This window comes from Clinocottus analis, unplaced genomic scaffold (assembly GCF_023055335.1).
Source record: "Clinocottus analis isolate CAN_PGR_092001 unplaced genomic scaffold, fCliAna1.0.p SCAF_8, whole genome shotgun sequence".
NCBI classification, from domain to species: domain Eukaryota; kingdom Metazoa; phylum Chordata; class Actinopteri; order Perciformes; family Cottidae; genus Clinocottus; species Clinocottus analis.
Genome location: NW_027176240.1, coordinates 14,619,187 through 14,642,630, shown reverse-complemented (window position 1 = coordinate 14,642,630; position 23,444 = coordinate 14,619,187). Strand labels below are relative to the sequence as shown.

General features: G+C 41.4%; 1 protein-coding gene across 4 annotated transcripts in view; it reads left to right on the top strand.

The window, feature by feature from the left end:
• macrod2 (mono-ADP ribosylhydrolase 2) overlaps positions 1-23,444 on the top strand; it is a 377,376-nt gene that overhangs the window by 75,014 nt on the left and 278,918 nt on the right. The window lies entirely within an intron of this gene.

Below are 23,444 nucleotides of genomic sequence, written 5' to 3'. Positions count from 1 at the left end.
CACGCAAGTCACTCCGACATACCTGAACCATTCTGCCTGTTTGACCCTCTTTGGTTTTATGTTTAAATCAAGCCAAACAGTGGGTTTGCTCCCTTTTAAGGCCCAAAGCAGCAGTGAGTCACCATGTCAGTCAAAGGGTTGTACAGCAGAGCTGACCCAGACAACACTCTCTCATGCCCCAGTGTCTCCAGATTTTGGATGACGCATGCAAGTATGCAAACACGCAAAATGGCTGATTTGACTACGCAAGGGGGTCCGTGCATGTCTTGCGTGCTTGCGTCTCTGCGTAAAACCTGAGTATAAATCAGCCTTAACATGTCATTCACCAAATACTACTATTTGTTAAGAAATACTCAAGCCTATTATGCTTTTCAGCTGTGAACGCCTGGAGGGTCTGCATTAATTTTCATGAAAGAGAAAGTATATTTGTGAGAGAGTTGTTATTTATTCATTCTCGGGGTACGAAAACAGTTTGCTGAAATTTACCCGACTGATGCAACATGCAAATGGAAAAGCCAGACTCTGAAATATCCTGCCATGATCCCAGTTCACACAAAGTAATAATTAAACACAATGACATTCATGGTTGTAACTTGCTTGTATACAAACAGCACAAGTAATGTCCCCATTTAGGCTGTTTTAGTACTCTGTTCACTTGTGTGCTCAAGAGTTGATGTGGACCTCCACTCCGAGCAATAGTTATTGCCTCATTAGGATGGTGCACAGTACACTAGAGTGACTGTCTAAGTGTTTGACCACTGCTGACATCTCCTGCCCAGTTATTTGCCAGGAGCGAGCGTGTCCCAACTCCAGCCTCAACACATCGGCACACGGTTAAGCCATGATTGCCATCTTAACTGGAGTGCCTAATTGAACAGACACTTAAGCTTGGAGCATCTGCCAAAACTACTTAGACCTCCACTAGAGTTTTTTTTTTATTTGTTTGCTTTCCTGCTGGAGTGGCTTTCATTTTTGTTCGAAACACAATGAGATTTCTGGACAAATATGAATTGTCTGCCTGTATGTTGTTCATTTGGAGGCAAATCTGTTTCTATTGATCCATCTAAATTGATATTGTGCTGCAAAGTCTCCACTGCGGCTTAATGTTTCGCGAGCTTTTGAATGAGCTTAACTGTATCATATTAGTCCAGGTGTCGTACGCCAAAGGCTGCAAGGTGAGAAAAGGTCAGACTCGGACATCCTGACTTGATCCTTGTCTTCCCTCCAGGGGGGCAGAGCAGAGAAGCCTATGCATGACCTCACTGTGCCTTCCTCTCCTAAATCGACTGCAGACACATCTGTTAGCGGCTGGTGATTGAGCCTCACTCAGACATACAAAGAGCCCCACTGGAGAACCACGGTGTTGGGTTTCTGTTATCTCAAGACCAGGGAAAATCTGTGGCCCTGTTCATCTTTTGTTCAAGGGGGTAGGTGCTCGCCTTTCCCAAGGATGCGTTTAAGTCTGTCTGGTCAATCTCATTGTGTTTTGACAACAGACGAGTTGTTTCCTACTCTGTTGTCAGTGTGTTTGAAAAGATAGCTAAATATATTAAGCCACTTGATTTTGCTAAGTGCTGGCTAAAGTGGCTTTTGGCTCTGGTGGCAACGAAACGACTGTTGAGTGCACACTTGTTCCTGCTCTACATCAGCTTGTCCTCATTCCAGTTGTTGTCTCTCATAACTGACATTCGATAATCAATTTCCTTTGATTTTCTTGCTTTGGCCAATAGATGAGGCTTGCAGTTGGCAGGCTGTGGTGCCCTACTTTTTGGACGCAGACCCAAGTCTGTTTGGTGCAATGTACGATTGGTGTTATGTATGTTATTATACCTCTCAATTTTCTCAAAATCTGTCATTTTAGCTTAGTGCTTGTTCACTGACAAGCTTGTGTGAAATACGATAGACCCCCCAAACTGTTCAGGGGCTCACAGGGGGAAAGTGGAGGCTGATTTCCCCTCATGTCTGCTTGCTTGCTCTGACTGGAATTCATTATTGATAGACTTTCCATGTTCTTAACCAATGCCAAATAAAGGAGAACATGTAAAAGGCTGCTGCCAAAACCCTCGCTTTGTTTTTCATTTACCTTCTGCTTTATTTGCATATTCATCCTCTACAGGCAATCAGTAGAGATCTTTGCTGTGGGCCTTTCATCTCCGCTGTGCCATCCTGACAGGCAGCTTTTCAGTATCACAACAGTTTAACTCGGATTTGTGGATGAGAGGTAATGTTGGTTATGCTAGAAAATTCACATTTTTGATTTGCAAAGGGTGTAATGTGTGTGACGGGGATAGAAAGATGGTTTGTAAGAGGGGACGGGGGGGGGGGGGATAATTCTGTAAATAAAGACGGCTGTTGGATTTCATTAGTGTGGTTTTGTTGAAATGTAAATGTAGGCATCATGAAATTACCCAAAAATGGTTGGCAGTGAAAGCTTTGACTGGTGGAGCTTGTTGGGTTTTATGCAGATGTATGCAGATGTCAGTTCCATGATGCAGGAATGGTTGTCTGAAGTGAGGTACTAGTCTTTTCTAATTCAGATCCCAGATGTTGAGGGCTAGGTCGAGCCCTTCATCTCTCGGGTTGAGGGTGCCGAAAAAGACAAGAGCCAACAACAACTGAGACTAAAGGGGCTGATATCCTGCTGCTTAGGCAAGTCCAGGGGCCTCGGCCAGCAGCCATTTGGGCCTTGTGATTGTGGAAGAATGACAAGCCATGCAAAATAGCCCCGTCGGCTGTTTTTCCTACTGGTCTTTTGTTTTCTTTGGTTGTTTTTTGTGGTTGCTGTTGTGTTGTTTGTAGAGACAGAGGAACTGAAGGATGAGCGAGTTCCATAAAAAAAGGTAGAGGGGGGTAGGAGCTGACTTGTCAACCTCAGAACCGCCCATAGGTTAATGACCCCAAGCACAATGCTCTGTGATCAGATTAGATAGAGCACCCCTCCTCTCCCCACCGCACTAATCAGCACAATAAAGGAGGTAAAAGCTAGAATTACCATACAGTGTTTCACAGCCCAGCACACATATCCAATGTAGCTAATTGAAGCTCTTCTCTCTTCCTTTGTAACTAGTTTATTACTCCTGCACTAAATCTGTAATTAACCAACTTAGCATCTTTTCTCCAGTCTGAGTGAAATGGCAGCATTTATCCATACAATGGACTCCATATGCTTGTGTAAGCGCCCACAGAGCCTGAAAGACAAACCTACAGCCTTCTGATTCCTCAAACCAAGCAGCACATTCCTTCAGTATTTTGGTGAGTTTTGTGCTGTAGTCTTTTGAGATTAGGAGTCTGTGTGTCTTATGAAAGGGTCAGTGAGGGTTTACAGCTCTAAGGAGAGGAAGTCGGGGCTAATGTTATCCCCTGAAACAAACCAAGTTTTTGTTGCTCTAGATAAGATAAGATATATTGTACACGACCTTAAGGACTGCAATGGATCTCCTGATTGGAACACATACAGGAAGCACCGCTCTTTGGCAACAGCATTTTGGGTAAAGAGAAGTGGGATGTCACACGGACCTGCCATGCTGATGATCAAAGAGTTCACTTATCTGGGCCAAACACTAACTTGGTCTTTGTTTTCTGTGTGATCTCGGTGATTTTGTTTACTCTCATGAGTCCTATCTAAAAATTACCAGTTTTTAATGATTTCTCAGCTTGGTTTCTTTTCACTGCTGAAAACATCGACTAACTGCTCGGAAAATACAAAAGCAATAGGAGATTTTTTATATGTTCATGTGTTCAGATCAAACTCTGTATCGTCAGCGCTCTCCACTCTGAGCCGATGCTTCAATCACTTGCTTAAAATACATTCTCATTATCCAGTTCCACATTTGCATATGGTTGTCTGGAGTGATATAATTCAGTTTGCATCATTATATTGCTATCTGTCAAAGCTTGGTAGAGCTATGTTGACATTTTGTCATTGTGGTGGAGAGAAGCGTCTTCGGGAACCTGAGCCACTTAATTGGCATTAAACTCCACCAGAAGGTGTTACCAGGTAACACCTCCAACCACCCCAACAACAAGGAGGTGTCTGCGCCTCAGCGTCTCACACCAGTTCTTCGGCACTCATCCTGAGCGACTTGGATATCGGATGTCTTATTCCTCTGCAGCCAGGGGCCACATTCAAAGGAAGCCTATAGAAAGTGATGACGGGGGAATAAAAGCACCGTTTGAGTCAAGGGCGTTTATGACCCTCCTGAAAGAAGCGTTCGGCGACTAACCGCCCACCTATTAGCGCAAGAGTGCATGGTGCTTGTGGTAGAACTGTCAATGACATGTTTTAGGTTAAACTGGGAGTAACTGGAGTAGACCCTCTTTATCCCACTCTGTTACTGGGGTGTTTCTGAGGTTAACCTCCTGCTGGAAGAGGTGTATGTGTGTGGCGGTGTGCATTACATTGGCAGTGATAGGGATGAGGCGTGGGAGGATTTCAAGAATGTGTCTTGTACATTGTCACGCTCTTTATCTAAATGGGCATTAAATCGTGAAACTTCTAATATCCAGATTTCTTTTGACAAGCAAAAGTTCTCCAAAAGTCCTTTGGCCGGAGAAATGGAGGGAAACCTTGTAAAGCAGGGGTATTCAACTAATGTTCAACAAGGTCCAGTTTGAGAAAATGTCCTCATGCAAAGGTCCGGTATATCACAATGTCCAACTTGCACAATGATTTAGTCCAATGTGTATGAAAGTAGCCAGCAGTTATTTCAACTTTGAAAGTCAAAAACTGTCAAATCAAATAAAGAAAAAAAGAATACTATCAACAATATGTATTATCCGTTTTCAAATTTAACTGGATGAATTATAAATACTCTAATATAAAATAAATATTCTTCTCATTTCAATTGCAATAAAGGCTGAATTTAACAATGGAAAAAAAAAAAAAAACATTACAGAAAGGTTTTTAAAAAAAATCTTAAAATAAAGTACTAATTTTACAAAAATAAATGCAACTTAATTGTCTGTTTTCTGGTTACAGACTTTGGTTAAACACTCTGGTTAAGGACTCTGGTTAAAGAGTCAGGTAAATCCTCCGGTTAAAGACTTTGGTTAAACACTCTGGTTAAAGAGTCAGGTAAAGACTCGTTAAAGACTCTGGTCTCGCTGTCCACATTTCTCTTTTTGAATAGATGACTCGAATACGGATTTTTGATTGGTCGAGTATCATCAGGTGATGTGATTGACATGCATGTGATTGGTCGGTGTGTTTCCTGGTCCGCTGAACGAGTGTCGTAATGGCTGGAAAATCTGTACCGGTTAAAATATTAGCGCTCTGTCAACTTTTAATAATTCTCAACTATCAATCGGTCATAAGTCCAGGGTCCGAATACAACGGCGTCTGGGTCCAGTTCTGGACTGCGGTCTGCCTGTTAGTGACCTGTGTTATAAAGGATCACACAAGGGCTTACTTGCCTTCAGGGCTGGTAGGTGCCTGTTGCACAGCGGGACAAAAAGCAAATTGTTGATAGAAGTGTTACTAAAAAGTGTGCTTGTACAGATAAGCCTATGTATCTGCCTACCCACATTTAGTGATAATTGTCATAAAGAAAATTGTATTGCGTGTGAGTTCAGGATCATATTGAAATTCTTCAGCCTTTGAAGTTTGTCTGAGCTATTTGTGTTGTATTTGAACGTAAGGGTTCTGTTCCCAGGAGCAATGCTTTTCTTACAGATCACAGCCTAAAATATATTTTCCATCCTCCGATTTTGCAAACTAACAATAGAGACAAAGCTGTGACATTTCACAGGCCAGCAAGAACTCCTTTAAGTTGACCCATCAAAGGCAACCAAAAGGGAGAGGAAGTCAACCAGCAAATCACTGATGGAGGAGATGGGTAGATGTATTGGGTAAATAAAGGAGTGCCATTATAAGAAACATCAATCACACGGGCAATAACGGAGATGCGAATGTATACACCGTGATAGGGAAAAGCACTAGGGGCAGGAGCTGCCAGACTTTGGCAGCTGCTGATGCTGTCTCATTGTTAGTGTGAAAATGGCTGCGATTTGAAATGGAAATGGCCCCTGTCTGTGGCGGTTGTTATTGGGGAACAGTCCTTCTGTTGATTGAACCATAGCTGCTCGCATCCGGTTTCTGCATAACATTGCAATAGGCTCTCAAAAAAAGCATTCTTCTCTTTGTAAAGGTCACTGTTATGTGGAAAATGCCAACATTTCATATTTGGGAACATTCATCACTGTGACTGTATCATTTGCAAAAGCTATTTGTTCCATTACCATTTAAGCAGTTTACAATCCACATCACATGTTTTTTTTAGGATCATACGTGTACAGCTTGCACTGGCTTAGGTTCTGCACACACTGTATACTGTTTTATGGACTGAAACTACATAAACACGAGTATTTGCTGTATTCTTTGACTACATTGACAGTTTCTAACCTGCAACACAGATGCAGATTTTTTTGGCATTCACTGCAGTGCCCTACTGCACTATGTTCTTTTATTGTACTTGTGTATTGTTTTGCATTTAATTCTCTGTACTTTTATCTTACTTTCTCCCTGCTGTTCTAGTGCCCCAATTTCCCACTGTGACCATTAAAGTTTCATTAGCAATATCACCATCAGCAGCGTTTCTCTTATTCATGCCTATCACCTGAGTATCTGCCATGGGAGGCCTTGAATTCAGGCAGATATGCTCTTCACATGGATTGCTTTAACACTGTGTATGTGTCCTAATATCAAGTTTTTAGCAGGAATTACTTTGCATAGTTTGGCAGAATTTGGGCTCAACTTTTACAAACGCATTAAAGATCTGCGTGCGCTGCAGCAGCAACCGCCCCCAGTTCTCTCAGGATAGGGAAACCCCAGAGGAGACTCCATTTAACCCCTGAGGATTAGCGCTCATGCCTACTTTAGCACTGGTAAAAGGGAAAATGTCTCGGCACATTGAGTCAATAGGGATTCAGTCCCACTCTGCTGGCTTCCCACACAGAAATGGACAAAGAAAAAATAAAAGTGAAGCTTTAGCTCTGACTTTAATAGGGCGAGATGTTTGCCTACGTTACAATTTGCCCTTCCGCAGCCTTCACAGTACATTACAGTCTAAAAATACAAGGCCGTAATCTCAACATTATATTCAAAGCAAGTACCTTGAGTTTCCAATGAATATTGTGTCTGCATCAGTTAGTCCTTAAACAGAGAATGGAGATTTCTAATTGTGTGTTTTGATGGTGTCTCTTCATGAGCTGAGGTTCTTTTTGTCTCCTCTCGCAGGCTCATAATTCACATTCTCCTCAAATGTCTTGTTGAGTTTATTTCTGTCTAGCTGGTGGAGGTCGGTCGGAGAGGACCGGTGTGGAGAGAAAGTCCGGTGCAATGTTGGAGAGCGTGCTTCTCTCACAGGGGTCCCCGGCAGAGTCAAGGCTCTGTCTGTTGACTTTAGTCCTTGGTTGACATTCCCTTGTGTTTGTCTAGGCTTTCATCACGGCTCCGTTCAAACAAGCGCCAGCAACTGATAAAACACATGCTCTCACTAACACACACACACACACACTGACTTCGATTTGACTTCATAGCAACAGGTGATGCCCCTAAAATGGAGTCGTTGCTAAAGAAGCTGTTTTGTGTTTTTCCAGGGCAGTTCTTGTAAAAAAGGACTTAAGTTTGAGTTCATCAACAGCTGCCCATGATGTGGAATGATATCAATCTCCAGCAGTGTCTCCTCCTGCCAAAATGTTTGGGCTTGTGAGGTTGATACTGGAGTTAAATATCAGAGGAGTGGTTATCTTTCATTCTCAAAGAGGCAAAGCATAAAAAACCCAGCTGTGTTTTTACAAATGGTCACGTTACTCTGCGTTGTACATTTCTTTCGGTCTGAGCTGAAGAGTTGGAGCCAGCAGACAGGAATGCAACTGCCAGTCAAGCAGGAAGAGTGTCTTCTCCTGGTGTGGATTCCCGTCTGCTCTCTTGTGTGGATGGCTTCCCAGCCCGTCAAATTTCACGCTTGCACCAGCGCCTCAGGAGTGCACTAGGAGGAGCAGAGGAACGCAGGGTGTCGGGCCGGTAGCGGTAGGGGTGTGTTATGAAGGCAAATCACTGTCATAATCCGAGAGTGCAAATGAGCTCTGCGCACGCGCGCTGCAGGGAAGCAGAGTGTTATCGTCCCAATGTAGAGAAGCGACTGTTTCGAAAACCAGGTGCGACCCACACCTGCACTGGTTTCTTTTCCACTATGCGTAATTAGAGTTCAGTATCTTCTAAATGAATATTCTCCGTCTTGTCTCTTCCGTGTTTGTGTGGGTGTGTATGTGTATGGGTGGCAGCCGAGGGGCTCAACTGGGAATTATTTAGCATTCCCTGGAGAAAGACTCTTTTTCCCGCTCTCTGTTTATCTACAAGAGCATACTCACTTCCCAGTTAGCTGTTCCGACTCAGCAGCCCATGACTGATCTCCTGATCTATTGTTGAAATAGATTCTGTGTGAATGTGACTGCATGTTTCCTCTTTGCTCTATTGTCAAAACGCCAGTGTAATCTCAGACTGTATTGAGTTAGTAATTAATGCCTGGCATAAGCGAGTTACGGTTGCATAGTCGAAAGGCTTGCACTGTTGTTTTGCTGTGCCAGCAAGAGACTCTCCCTCCCGCAGACGCGCATGTGCATAGAGAAACTGTTCTTTTCTTTCACCAAATCTCTCAGCGGGGTTGGCGGGGATCAGTCGCATCGTTCGTCAGATCTGAAGCTGAATGTGTCAGAAGTGATAGAGTATTCATTTTTTCCCCTTTTTAACTTTAGTGTAACAAGACTCTGCATGATGTGCAGTCATCTTCTGGGTTATAATTGGGGCTAAGGCTGGCACACTCCTGCCAGGTTCCTCTACAGAGACTCAGCATGTGATTTCTTTTTTCACATAGTCTGACAGGCATTGGATGGTTCTCACATATCCAGCCGTCGGTTTACCTGAGTCACGCTTTGTGTCTGTTTTTGTCAGTGTGAGACATGTCTATGACTGTGGGGATACAAGTGTCAAGCATCAGTTTACGCCGTATAAGGTCTGCTCTGTGTTCTGCTCGCGATGTCCGTTAACTACAACAAATGTAAAGTTTTCCTGCTGAAGCTCCCCGGCTGAGATTCAGTGGAAGCAACACAGGGTTATCGAGTCAAAGACACTCTTTGATTATTTTCATGCGACCTGGCTGCCCCGCTACCCTGCTGCAGCTACCACCCACATTGCATGGCCAGCTGACCTTACCCCCACCGCGTTGAACAAACTCCCTGCCTTTGTTCGTTCACTCATGTTTCCAAGGCAACCGCGCCAAGTCACCCCCAGAGAGCATGGACACGAGGCCTCCGAAGGCCTGGTCTCGTCCACGGCTTCACGATGTTTGTAAGACATGGCGCTAAGGTGCAGAGGATGAAACGCATCAAAGCCTTGTAGCACAGACTAACAGCACCAAGCACTCTTTGAGAAATCCTTGTGCTTTTGATTGCTGCTCAGGGACCAATATGATGGTCAGCTCTGTTGTGAGAGAAAGAACAGCAAAAGTTTATGTTTCACCCAGTGAGCAATTTTCAAGCTGTTTGCTTAGAAATGAGGCTACTTTTTTTCAAAGTCACGATTTCTCTGGTCATTTCAATGACACCTTATGGAATATGAAACATGTCACAGTATAAATTCAGCGCACCACCGGCTCATCTATTTACTCATTGTCAGTGGGCACTTTCAGTCATATTGAAACACAACGCAGTTTGGGTTTCTCCTGAGTGGGAGCTCCCACTGCCAAAAAAAAAGCTTTAGCTGAACCAGAGGACCTGTCAGAGGAGCACCGGCCTGCTGTTAACGCCCTGAGACACCCCAAAACGGACATGAACACGACAGCAGATGCACCCTTGGTTCTGGTTATACCACTTCGGGATTCTGCATACACACACGTTCAGTCGGCTAGTACGGTTTGTGTGAGCATACATTTTGGTCTGCAGGTCTTTGCAGACATGGAGAGACAATTTGAGATGAATTCCCTTTTGAAACCTGTACTTCACTCTGTAAAAAGGCTGGTAGTTTACAGTATGGTTAAACAGTACATTTAGTAGTTTCACAAACAGTACATGCCTGCATCGCGTTTGAAAAAGATCTTGAATTGTATTCTTTGTGAAAGTCATGCCAGCTGTGCAACTTGCAAGGACCTTCCACTTCAACACAGATCAAGCCAGAATTGAATGCAGTCACATTAATGAAAAGGCTGCAGCATGTCACACAGTTAAATGCACATAGTAAGAGTCATATTAAAAAGGGGCCTTTTTCCTTTTTGCCACAGCTCTGGGATAAAGTTATGGGATGAAATCTGTTTAATAAACCATGAAATACTGTAGATGAGACAATTTTAAGTTGCGGTTCTACTAGCATCAGATGGATGTTTTGAGTCAGGGTTTTTTTCCGTTTTGTGGTGCACGGCAAAACACGCTTGCATAAATCATTACCCAAGTCCCTCTACATTTCCAACTACTGTTCATACTTGAGGTCTTTACACACAACATGTTGGCGAATATAGAAGTTTATATATATATATATATATATATATATATATATATATATATATATATATATATATATATATATATAATACATCCTCTCTAATGCCCTAACTCAGTTGACGGTATGATGTCTTTAGCTATAGGAAACTGATTTATCAGATTCTTAGACATACAGCCTAACTATGCTGACAGACCATTTAGTGTTCAGCAATCTTTCCGATTTTTCACATTTGATTGTGTTTGTTGTCTGCTTTATTTCTACCAGGTTTCACATGGAAATTGCAAGAGACAGTTTTTCTCATTAGCTTGTGGGAGTTTGTGTTCCACTAAACTGTTTGTTTGTGGCGGTTTTGCAGGTGCGTCTTTGGCTTTGCGGTGGCCATGGTGAGATTGGCTGTGTGACTGTAATTACTAATTTAGCTAAAGTGCGGGGAAAACAAACAGAGCAGGAAAAGCTGGAATGATCAGACGGTAGCGCTCTCCAGCTGCCTCCAGCTCTAATCTGCTCAGGTAATTCTTCTCAAACCCATTGATTCCATGCAAGCGATTGAATTTCAATGCATCCCTGATGAGATGGAGGGAGAAAAAGACAACCTACCTGAGCACTCAAAAGGATTGGCAAGCAGATGCTCGGTCAAAGTAAAAGGTGATAAGTGCTTTGGCTCACTTTAAGTGAAATCTTTATGCAGTTTTTGCTGTATGCTGCCGTGCTGTCACTGGCTGTCTTTCACATGGTCCCTCTCGTTTGCGAGGCCTCTCACCACATTTTGTTAGCAATAGAACAAACAGCCTTTACAGACTGATAAAGTTCTTGTGACCTTTGAAATGAAGTGTTCTGTTCATTTAAGTGAGTACTTCACAAGGTGGTGTATACAGAAATGCAATAAGCAACTCCACCACCTTTGGTACTGCATCGACCCGCCTGGCCTAATTTCTTGTTGAAATGTATTTTAATTTCTCCGGCAAAGATAGTAATTCCAATCGAGCGAGTAGCACATAGTCGTCGTTAGATGGAAGTTGTGAGGTGCAGTTGAATTCAAAGTCACTGGCTTGTGGCCAAAGTTGAATTTAATGGGCTATGTGCTATTGATACTATTCAGCTTTATGTAACTTGTCCTTATGTACAGTAGCAACTAAGTTTTTTTTTTTCTGCCCCCGGTTCACACATTATTCCTCAGAAAGCAACAACCTTAATTTGTAGGTGCTCTGGCTCGTATAGAGTAGTATAAGAGGCAAATATAGTACTTTATCATTGTAGTAGTACAGCTTTACTGCTTGTGCATACACTATAAAGCATGCTCTGCCTCAGGATTATGTGAAGAACAGGCTGCTTTCTATTGTAACTGCTGCCTCTTTTTTTATTTTTATTAGAATGCAGAGCACCTGCCAAATGTTACACCTCATGTGGAAAAGTGGTCAGTTAAGATAACGCCCTCGCCCACCAACAATACACATTTACTTATTAGCACCCAGTCTTACATTTCTTCAGCTAAATGTGTAAAGCTGTAGTGTGTGCACTCCAACAACCACATGTTTAATAAACAATGTTCCTTCCTTTCCTCTATGAATGTTACTATGTCTTTTATCTGTGCTTTCCAGGGTTGTGGTAATAGTGAAGTGTTTTACATAACATCACATTTGCAATACTTTATGTCTCTCGGTATATTTGCCTTTGCATCAGCAGGCTCTGCAGCACACGCAGAGCAGCTTAAGATGCTTTGGCCCGTATTTAGCCTGTTGTGTATAGTAATGTGAAGCTCCCTTAATTGGAGTCCAGGGGAGAATCTCTGGGAGCGCTCTCTAAGTACTGCCCCACAATTGTCTTCATGTCAGAGGTCAGCTTGAAGATTTGCATGAGGTTCCATTCCAGAAAGAGCGTTGAAGCCAACCATTTCATCTAAATCACCGGCCGAAGCAGTTGGAATGTGGTGCAATATCTCTTCATTCCCTGCACGACATGTCCTCAGCCACCTTCATTTATTTCCCTCCTCACTTTATCTTACTGTATGCATTTTATTCTTCGTCCGTGTGGATCAGGAGCAGTATGCCCTTTCAAGTGGAGATGCCCACACCAATCCCCATGAGAACAAATCTCTGCAAAACTCAAGACACTGTCTTCTCAACTGAAATTGATGGCAATCAGTAAATTGTGGCCTTAAATCAAATCAGGGGTGTCAAACTCTTTTTTACCCTGGGCCACATCAGCATTATATTGGCCCTCAAAGGCCAGTTGTAACTGTAACACTGTATAAACTACTCTCTAACATAATAGCATTTGATTCTGGGAGAGATGTAAAGTGCAGCACCTGTGTGTGGCAGTGATGAAACCCTCCCAATGCAAACAAAGAATAATGCTGTTAAAGCATGATCAAATGATTAACACCATTAATGGATTGCCGGGTTAACACATTATTAAGTTGTTGTTGCCCAGTTAATGTGTTAACTTGCCCAGCCATAATTTATATAATCATAAGGATGCAAATTTCTCTGTTATTAAAACATAAATCCATTTAATTTAGGGTTAAAAACCCACATTAGTATATCAAAGATTAAACTTAAAAGAGATAATAAAGACAAAGATCAAATGCATGTTATTACATTCATTTTTTCAAAGCTTTTCCAACAAATAGTTGTGAGCTGTTAAGAACATGTGTGACACATGTGCTTTGGGGCACGCCTGCAGACATGTCTTGTCTTTAGTTAAACGCAGATATGGAAACACTGCTTTCTCGCGGTAGGATGCCGTTCATTCGTGGGTCATGTAATCAATATGCACTGTGGGAGATGTAGTCTGCATGGATTTTCATTTTAAGAAGATCATATGCTTTTCAAGCTGTCGCGGGCCACATGAAATGACGTGGTAGGCTGCGTGCCTTGAGTTTGACACACCTGCCTGAATGCAATGGCAGTGCGTTAGGGATGGGTGTGATCAGAACCAGAGCGCTGTTGCTCAGAGTAGCTAAGCCTATTGTCTCTCAAGACAAAGCAGGGTTGGAGCGGGCATGGGTGACTATTCTAACTCCTTTCACTTCAGCCCACAAAGTTGGATTTCCCTGAATCAACGGTCTAATCCCCCTTTTCCCAGTCTACCTCTCGCTCAGTCAGCCATCAGGCCTTCTCTTTATTCCTGTGGACACTTGTGCTTGCTTAGCATCATTAGCCGAGGCTCAGTCCTACCCCGTCTTTAGCCCCTTATGAAGTCCCTGTTGCTCTTTTTAGGAACGGTCACCATTTCCAATAGCATTAAGTCCTTGGCTATTGGACTGTAAAACTCTAATACCAGCATCTTAAGGGGTTTTTAATCCTCTTGAGCAAAGACCCATAAAACATAGTGATGAGACGGACCATGCATGCATCCCACACAATTGCCTACATCTACAGTAGCAGTGAAATGAAAACCTTTATATGCAAGTCTTTCATGTGTTTGAAATAAGAATAGCTTCTCTTTATTTTGCATACATGTTAAAAAACAGTCTGGTCTATTCAGACTTAATACACAAGGCAGGGTACTTGAACACTAACGTCAAGTTGCTTTTTTTAATAAAAGACAGTCAGCATTCTTATTGTTAAATGTCTTTGTGGCTTTGAGCAAATTTACTCACAATAACAATAATGCAGAACAAGAACTTCAATCATGAGCAGTGATCATAATTTTTGAGTAAATGTTATCAGATGAGTTTCCGTTCATGCAGGGTATTTGTTTTAAAAGGTCTTTTGGGGAAAATACCATCGCTGGCAGTGTTTCAAGTTGCATACGAATTATGATTACCATTTAGACTGATGGAAAATTGGAACGCAATGTTTAGATAGAAAAAACAAACACTCTTTCACACGGTCATGGTCTGTTCTGGATTCGTCTATATGGCTATAATGTTCTTTACAGCAAAAAGGCAGGAGCTCTCAGAGGGCATTAATGCTAAATAGAAATTGGATTTAACAGGAACACATAGATGTTCTTTCAGGACGATTAGAGCTGCAGCCAGGCATGCTGTCCTTCTACACTCGCCTGTTTAGTGTGAGATTAAGCCACCCAGAACCGGCACATTCACGTTCACTTCTTCCACCAGAGTGTTTTTAGAATACCTTTTCTTCCTTTATTAAAGCAGTGGGGTCATTAGGGAGCATGTTGCTATCAGAATGAGAGTGGAAATGAAAAGTGCAGCACGGTAGACACAATAGCTGCTTAGAGTTTCGAGCTGCTTCTCTTGAATTCAGTTATCAGATTTAGGCACTTTGCAAAGTGATACCCTGAATTGTTCAGCCGAGAGTGCTTACCAGACATGTTTTAGTTTGATGTAACAAAGTAGTTACTCTTTTGTGAATGGTTACCATTCAGTCTTTGGTTTGTTTCTCTTTCATGGCAAGGCCAGTTTATTTGTATAGCAAAGTGCTTCACATAAAACCATTAAAAGCATCCAAACATAATGCAGAAGAAACCAAGATTTAAAAACAATTAAGAACATTCATTAAAACATTAAAACCAGTCAAAAAGCAAAAAAAATAGAATACATATTTGCTGTGCAGTTTGAGAAATAAAATGCAGCAGTGAGATGCAGAAATTAATTATCAATAATCCTTGAATCTGGTTCAATTAAAGGCAGCAGCAAAGACAAAAATCTTCAATCTGGATGTAATGGAGCTGAGGGTCTCGGCAGACCTGCAGCTTCCAGGGACTTTGTTCCAGGTTTGTGGAAGCTGAACGCTGCTTCTCCGTGTTTAGTTCTGATTCTTGGAACAGAAAGTAGACCAGAACCAGACGACCTGAGGGGTCGGGATGGTTCATAAGGTAGCAGCAGATCACAAACGTGTTTAGGCCCTAAACCTTTCAGTGCTTCATACACTAGCAGCAGGATTCCTTCTGCATTGCTCTGAGAACATTTCCGTGTGAAACCTGTGCAGTGGCTAGTTTTATGCAGCGTCTGTTACAGTCTTTACTGGCACCAATAGCTTTGATTTTAGCACTGTGGTTGGAAGCAGCAGCAGTAGTTTTCATCACGGTTTCACATCTTTTAAGGACTGATAAACAGTGAATGTGGTGTTACAGTGAGCCGAGCTGTAAATAGCCCGCTCATATTGGAGGTGGAACAAACGTCCTGCTGTACTAAATCACAATCTGGCCTAAAGCATTATTTATGTAATGTAATCATTTGAGAAAAAAGGACACAAAGTATGCGAGTGGGTAACTGTAGAGCTGTTAGCCACCCAAAAAAATCAAAAGACCACAGCACAAGTTCTTTAATAGTAAGTTTCATTTTTAAAAGTCAATGGAATTTTGTAAAAATGTGCGCAAAATCTGGCAAGGATATTATCACAAACATGATCCAGCATGCAACCTAGTTTTGATGAATGAAGAACAATATTTTTATATTTCATTTAGTTTCATCATGAGAGGACGCTAGTAAGGTAATAACATATAGTGTCATGTGTTATCGTAACATTGTACTACGTTTAGTACTAAATGACATTTAAGTGTGTAATTTTATGTACATATTTTGCCCAATCTAACTAACATATGTGCACTATTTTGTATGAAATTGTCGTGTTGTGCCACTTCACATCCTATAGCCATCCAAGCTGTTCATCTGGAAGTAATAGGAAATGCAATGCGACTGCAACTGTTTACCCAAGAGCTGATATGTTTATCACTGGCTCCATGGTATCACTTCCATCTAAATGGAACCATCTGCATAAATAAATACTGCTAACAACAGCACTATTGCTGGTACAACAAAGTTGATGGATTGTACATTTCCACAATTTGTCCTGATGCATATAGAAAGCTGCTGCGGACTGTTCAAAATTGTGTTTTCTTACTCCCAGAATAACCACTCTGCTGCCTTTCTGTAATAAAGACATGACATGAAATAAACAACCACGCTTCAATAAATGTGCACTGAGGATCCGTTGAGGCCCCAACTTCTAAAATGCAAAAACAGACTTCCATAAAGGACCAATAATATGATTCAGTCGTTAAGTTTTCTTCACAGAGTAGAGATACGCACCTCTATGGCTCATCCTAGTTTCTTGCTTGTGATGGAAAACGATTTATATGCTGGATTTTACTGTGACGCTTTCAAGCACAAACACAGCTCCGTCTTCAAATAGACCTTGAGCAAGTATTTCAAATATTCACCCCGATGCAGCCAGACAAAAGGGAACAAGAAGGAGTGTGAAAATACCTTCAATGTTGCCCCACTTTGTCAAAAATCGGAGGCAATTAATCTCAGAGGAAATAATTGCGCTTATTCTGCCAAATATACTCAAGTAGGACTTGAAAGATGACACATGGAGATAATGTTCCACAGAGTAGGGTAAACATGGACGCTGATGGCTTGTACACAGTTTTTAATTAAACAAGGTATTATGAGCAAAAGGCATCTCACAAGTTGAACTCACGATGTTGCATCAAATCAAGCAAAGTGGCATGACTTTTTGTTTTTTAACTGATAGTGACTACCTTTTAAGTACAAAAACAAATCTATATGAACATGACACTAATTTAAGCTTAAAGACAAAGCCATATTCCAGAATTTTTCAATCCAGAAGTCATTGAACTACTACGAGTAGTAACATTTCAACTGCTATGTTGTCGTTGTAGTTCTGGGACATGGTGTTATCAGAGAACATCATACGTTTCTAGTGACTTTGTGCCAGCTGCACCCGACAAGCTGCTTCTCATTTCCCTTCTCATAAGCACAAGATGCATTACATTATTCACATATTCGAAAGCTATGGGATGTTGGGAGTATTGATTATTATATGGTGCAGACAATAGGCCACATATTAGGAACGCTACATTTCAAGCACTGCATTTCATTACATAAATGTATATAAGTGACCAGGACAAGTTGCAACACCATTGACGGGTCTCATTTGTTGCACCTCTTTCACTCCTTCCACTTCCAAAATGATTCACTTGGTATAATTTGTTTTATTGCTTTCAGAGTTGAATTTAAATGCTACATTTTGGTGTACTTTTTTTCTTTCTTTCTTTCTTTTTTTTACAAATAGGCCATGAATCATGTCCAAGCATATGGAAAGTACAAGTTTGCGTCCATGTTAAACTTGATTACCAATATTTCTTCCCTAATCTGGGCTACCTGAGAGCTGCTGAGTGTGCATGCTGACCAGCTGCTTTCTGCAATAGTTTTTTGATGAGTCGGTGCATGTGTGCAGCCAAGATAAATCAGGCCCATACATTTGATAATCATCTTTACCCACTTACTTGAAGTACAGGCACCTGTGAAGAAAATTATTTGTAGTTAAGTTTTGCGTGTAACAAACTCGAAGAAAAGATACTTGGAAGTTCATCACGCATTTAAGTAGCTGATGGAGGATGGATTTATTTTCAGGTCAACTGAAATTTAGTTTTATTGATTCTTGGTGTCGCAGCTGTTCCATCTACCCAAGGAAATCATATAAAAAAACGTTATATGGAAAGAATGCAACCCAAACCCACAAAGTGAAACCAATCACTTGAAATTGGGAACGAATTACAGTTTCTTAGTACATGTCTGTGCCCACTGTGACAATTAACTTTCCCAGCCCCGAGCACCCAAAGACCTGCTGCGCCCATTATCAGACAAGGAAATGATAAAAAAAAAAAAGGTCAAGTGACGTTTCCTACAGGATCTCCAAAACCACATCGTTGATTAACTTCATTTAAATTTCTAAAATACAGTAAAGCCTTGTGGGAAGAGATCTATCTGAACAGAAAAAAATACTGTTTATGTCGTTACATAAACCCTGTAACCTCAAAAACCTTGCCGTCACTTTTTCGCTCAAACGTAACTTTTCACCTTTCTGTTAGTAACTCCACTTCACAAAGTCTCCAAGCCTGTATGAATCTAAAGTATCTAAGGTATGATAGATCTTAGTGGTTGTATATTAGTACCTGAAAAATCCAAGTGAAGCCGGGCTGTTTCGTTTTCCTACTCCTTCGACTTTTCAGACTTCAAACTGGGGTAGGCGATTTCCTCCTTTTTTTTCTTCTTTTCCGAACGCGTCACACGTCTTAAGGCGGAATTTATGCAGATTTTGAATCCATGCTTGCCCCAATCCGAGCATGTTTAGGCATAAAGCTTATAACTTTTACATTTTTGAACCGAACAACGCAGTTTTTAAAAAAAAACTAAAAACCTTGTAACAGGCCAAGGCTTTGTTTTATTGTGATTTTGCTTCTTTCGGTCATTGTCTTTCCAAAGCGGGGTGTTTCAACTCTGTATGTTGTTGTTTAGGCCGTTAACCATGGAGGTGGAAAAACTCTGAGTGGTTCAAAATTGCATTGTCGGGAAATCTTGCTCAGATCATGTTAGATGTTTATAGTGATGATCAAAATGTGATACAATTCAGTTATTTAAAGACATATATTTTCACAAATAAATTCAGAAAAAAAATGATATAAAATAACAAATATTAGAACTCATCTGGGGTTCATATCACTACTTGAACAGACCTGCTAAAGCCTCGATGGGCTCAACAGAACTTTCTTTTCTATTATAAATCTGCCATCTTACCTAAGCTAATGCACTAGTTTGGATTTCAATATACAGTAGTTTTAAAGTTGGCTTGAATTGGCTCAAAGAAGAGTCAAAGGTGGAGAGAGATAATATTTTATAGCGAATTAGAAAACTATTTTTTGTCGAACAGGTAATATATTCCAATCCATATACTGCAATAATAATATTGCTGGGTGAAATTTTCACTAACCACTTAAAAAGAGACAAAAGTGGAGTTGTATTGCTATTTTTAACTTCAATAACCTAGAAGTTGATTAGGAATTTACTGTAAACAACATTAATAATCTTGAAACCTATTTTTGTTCTATTTTTTTTAAAATCTATTTCCGCAGTAACATAACTTTTGCTCCATTTGCCAGTACAGTCAGAAAGACTGAGGGGAAATGACACAAAGTTGAAGGTATTTTAAAACCTAAAAGACTTTTGAGAGAACATTCTGGGCTGGATCCCCAGAAGCGCCCCCACCCCCCACCCCACCACCACCACCACCACCACACTCCATCAAATAGTGGTTGGAAGTGTTTATGGGAAGGAGTTTTGGGGAAGTAGATGGGGAATTGGGGTAACTTGAAAATACAATTTGTTGGCAGTGTTTGTGCTAAATAAGAGCAAGGCTTAGAAAGTGAAAAAGCCAACAATATCTGCACCTGGCAAAGCATGCATTTGTCACTTGTATTGATCATAAACTCTATAAAGCCTGTCAGTATAATGACGGGCTGACAAAAATATTGTATTGCCCACATGCATAAATGTAACTCCTGCGTGAACCAGATTTCTAATATATTAACATCAGAGAATAAAGGCACACAAAGGCAACGTTGCTGGATACTTGATTAGAAAATGACTTCATCGGGAGATGACATAATCAGTGTTTGGACGGGAGTGACGGACATGCACGGGCATACTTCCTGTTGCAGGCCACTGAACTATGGAATTATCTGATCTGATTTGCTGAAGTGAACATCCTTCCGCTGTCTTCCTCAACAAATAACTGTCATTTTGTTTTTACTGGACCTCCTATTCTCTCACTTGGCAGTCCATTTCCTGGCTGCATGCACCGCTGTTTCCTGTTCCTTGAATCAGAGCAAACAGTGAGTGTTTCTGTTGGACCCCGACAGAAGAGAGATCTGAAAGAAGCTACAGGCTACCGGGTTTAAAGTCAATCCATCGCTAACTTCATTCAAATAGCTCTGGCACATACACACACGCGCACACACACACACACACACACACACACACACACACACACACACACACACACACACACACACACACACACACACACACACACACACACACACACACACAATAATTCAACCAGCTTTCATTGTGATTCAAACAATGAAATGTTTCAATCAGGATATTTTTATTATCGCTGCTGAATAACTGCACTTTGATTTAATGCGTCGATGTTGAACATATATTGATGTTTACTGATCATTTTGCCCCTCCTGTGGTTTTCTAGTTAAGCTTTCACAATTTCAGTTTGGAATTTAGTATATTGCACACATTTCAATGAGACCTATTAATGGGCAAATCAATAAAATGTAAACTAATAAATAGTCTTGTTGACTTCAAACAAAGTTGAATAAACATTTCAAATCAAAGTTACCTACTGACGTGTGCGTCTTTTGGTTGTTTCAGTCGGGGACAGAGCTCCAGATGGGCGGCAGGGTTGTATCTGCTGTTAGCGGGCTCCGAGGCATAAGGCCTTGTGTGGAGCCTAAACAGATGCTGCTCTTTAAATGAGACTTCTGACATTAACAGCGGTTAGTGCGCTCCTCTGAGGCCTCCCTTTACAGCTGTTCTGAGGCCATTTCGTCTTTTAATTGGGATGGGAGAGATCATAGATTACATTAGTCGAGCAGGAGACACTGCAGGCCCCTCCTTTTTTTCTGGTGCTCTTAGCTGCTAGCTTGAATGTAGCCTCATGCTTAATAAGCCTCCCACTGGAGCGCTGGCCCTCACAGACCCGGTTATTAGCGAGCAAGCGTCAACTGTACGAGAGGGTTTTGCAGGGAGGGCTTGTCTATTAGCTCCTTATGTGTCAAAAAGGAGAATGTGTGTTTGTTTTTCAAATTTATTGAAATCAATTCCACTCAATCAATCAATTTCCTCTATATTTCTGTTCCAAAATATCACCTTAAGAGGAAATGCATACATACGTATCCTTTTTCTCAAAGGTAGTAGGCCGTCTGTCTAGACTGTCGGGCTGTAACTAATACCTGCTGTCTGGCCAGCAGTGACACATTATATATTTGCAGGAGACAATCCCTGTATTTATGTATGAGTTAAATTTGCCCAGGAGACATCGCTGGAGATTACATATCTGCAACCGGAGTTCTAGAAATGATTGACATACAGCTGTTAACTCGATTTAAACTTGATTAGGGCCAAATTGAAAAATGAATGCTCCCTCTCTTTGAGCAAGAAGGGGGAGGGAAGGCAAAGGGGGGTATTGACAGGGTATCAGAGCTCCCTGAGCAGGCCACACGAGTATGTTTTCATTCCTCACAGTCTTCAGGGAGCGGGTCAGAATTTGTAACTAGAACATGCCACACTGGCACGTTGTGTGTTTCTTCTCTCTTTTTGATTAGAAAAATAAATAAAAACATGTCCGGATATCCAATCCTATCAATCAAGTGTGTGTCTTCTCAAAGTCCTGTCACATAACTCCAGTCCACACTCATGCTTGCTCTCACCTAATAGACATGCTAACCCAACAGGGAACGCCGACCAGAGGGCAGTGAATTTGACCCAATCGTTTTCATTCAAGCACGGAGCGCCTGGAGAGGTTAATCCTGCACTACTTGCATTGCTCTTGAGTTTTCACCTCTCCTGTCTTTGGTCTGGTTCTACTTGAGTCGGTGCTCTACTTCTCTCTTTCTCTCTCGCTCTCTTTCGCAGCTTTGTCTGAGGGACTGATACGGCTCACCACAAAAAAATAATTTGTTATAGTCCTAATGGTTTATGTGTATCACTTTATCACACAGCATCGATTGTGCTACTATGTGCAGCTTGGTGGGCCTGCATTGTGTTTTAGCAATGCTTTCTCCTCCTGCATCCAGATCTCATTAAAGATGGAAGTGAAGATTAAACCACATCCTCTTTTGCACACTGCGGCACTGGGCAGGAGGCATCCACTTCCCTTGTATTACTCATGAATAAGATTGAACAAGCAGTTCCTGCAGTGGCAAACATAAAGCTTGTTTGCCACACCAATGAAGGGTTTATTTCATCAAACAAGCTGACAGGTACACCATTACGGCTGCAACTTTACTGTTGCAGCCTTGGAACATAGTAGATTTTTCAGAGAAACATTACATGAATTATAGTGGGGTATAAGGTTGTGGTGGGAATTACATAAATAATGCATTCGAAAGCTTTTTCTCATACATTTTGCAACAAATCTCTCTAATTAAGATTCTCTGCTGTCTGTTTTTTATATTATGTCTTTGTTCAATCAAAAAACACATTTTAATGTCAAACATCCCTTCTCGCTGATTAATACAAGCATGTGACTCTGCTGCGTGACAAACATGTGCAGGTTCGTCGCACAATGTTCCTCTGGATGGGTCTGCAGTTGTTTCTTTTGTGTTTTTGTGAAGCAGAAGGAGAGATAAGCCACTTAAATGATTTGGAGGCTCGTCCAGCTTCATAAATGATGAACACTCTGAGAGCTTGCGCTGGTCCTTTTTACTGGTGGTTCCTCAGTAATTAGAACTTTCATTAATGATCACAAAGTCCCTTTTCTTTGATGTGTTGCTTTAATACAGTGTCATATTCTTTCAGTGTATTCGGGGAGAAGGCTCAAAGATGCTAATCTAATGCCAAATCGTAATTTTAGCAGTGTGACGGTTATTATGCTGTAAAGAGATGCCTCAGTCTTGGCATTTAATTAAAAAGATTGAAAGCATTCAGCTCTTCTTTCAGTAATCTTATCGGAGTTTGTCCACATTTTGTGGTGTTCGTTTGAAACCAGATTGTACAATGTAAAATCCATGCGCAGTAATTGCATCCTTGATCGAATCGTCATCTTAACTCTTTTCCAGATGTTTAACTGGTGGCAAAAAGGCTGTGAGACAGATCGAAACCCACTGATGTACACCAGTTTAGTCAGTCGGTCTACCTGTTCGGCCGCCGATTCCACTTAAGTCATTCATCCATCTCACCTCCCTAACTGAATTGCATTTTAATCATGTATGCTTTTAGCCATCTGTGGCTTCAGTTCTCTCTCTTCTCAACAATGCACTCACATTTACTATTTGGAGACACATAGACGGGAGCTCTTTTTGCTCGCCGACTGGACTGCCTCATGGTCGAGGTAACCTTGGAATACAGATAGATCTCTGCCTCTAATAGAGGTCACAGAGACATTTCCATTCTTTACCCTTCTCAAATTGTTATACTTTTTTCAAACAAAATTAGATTGTA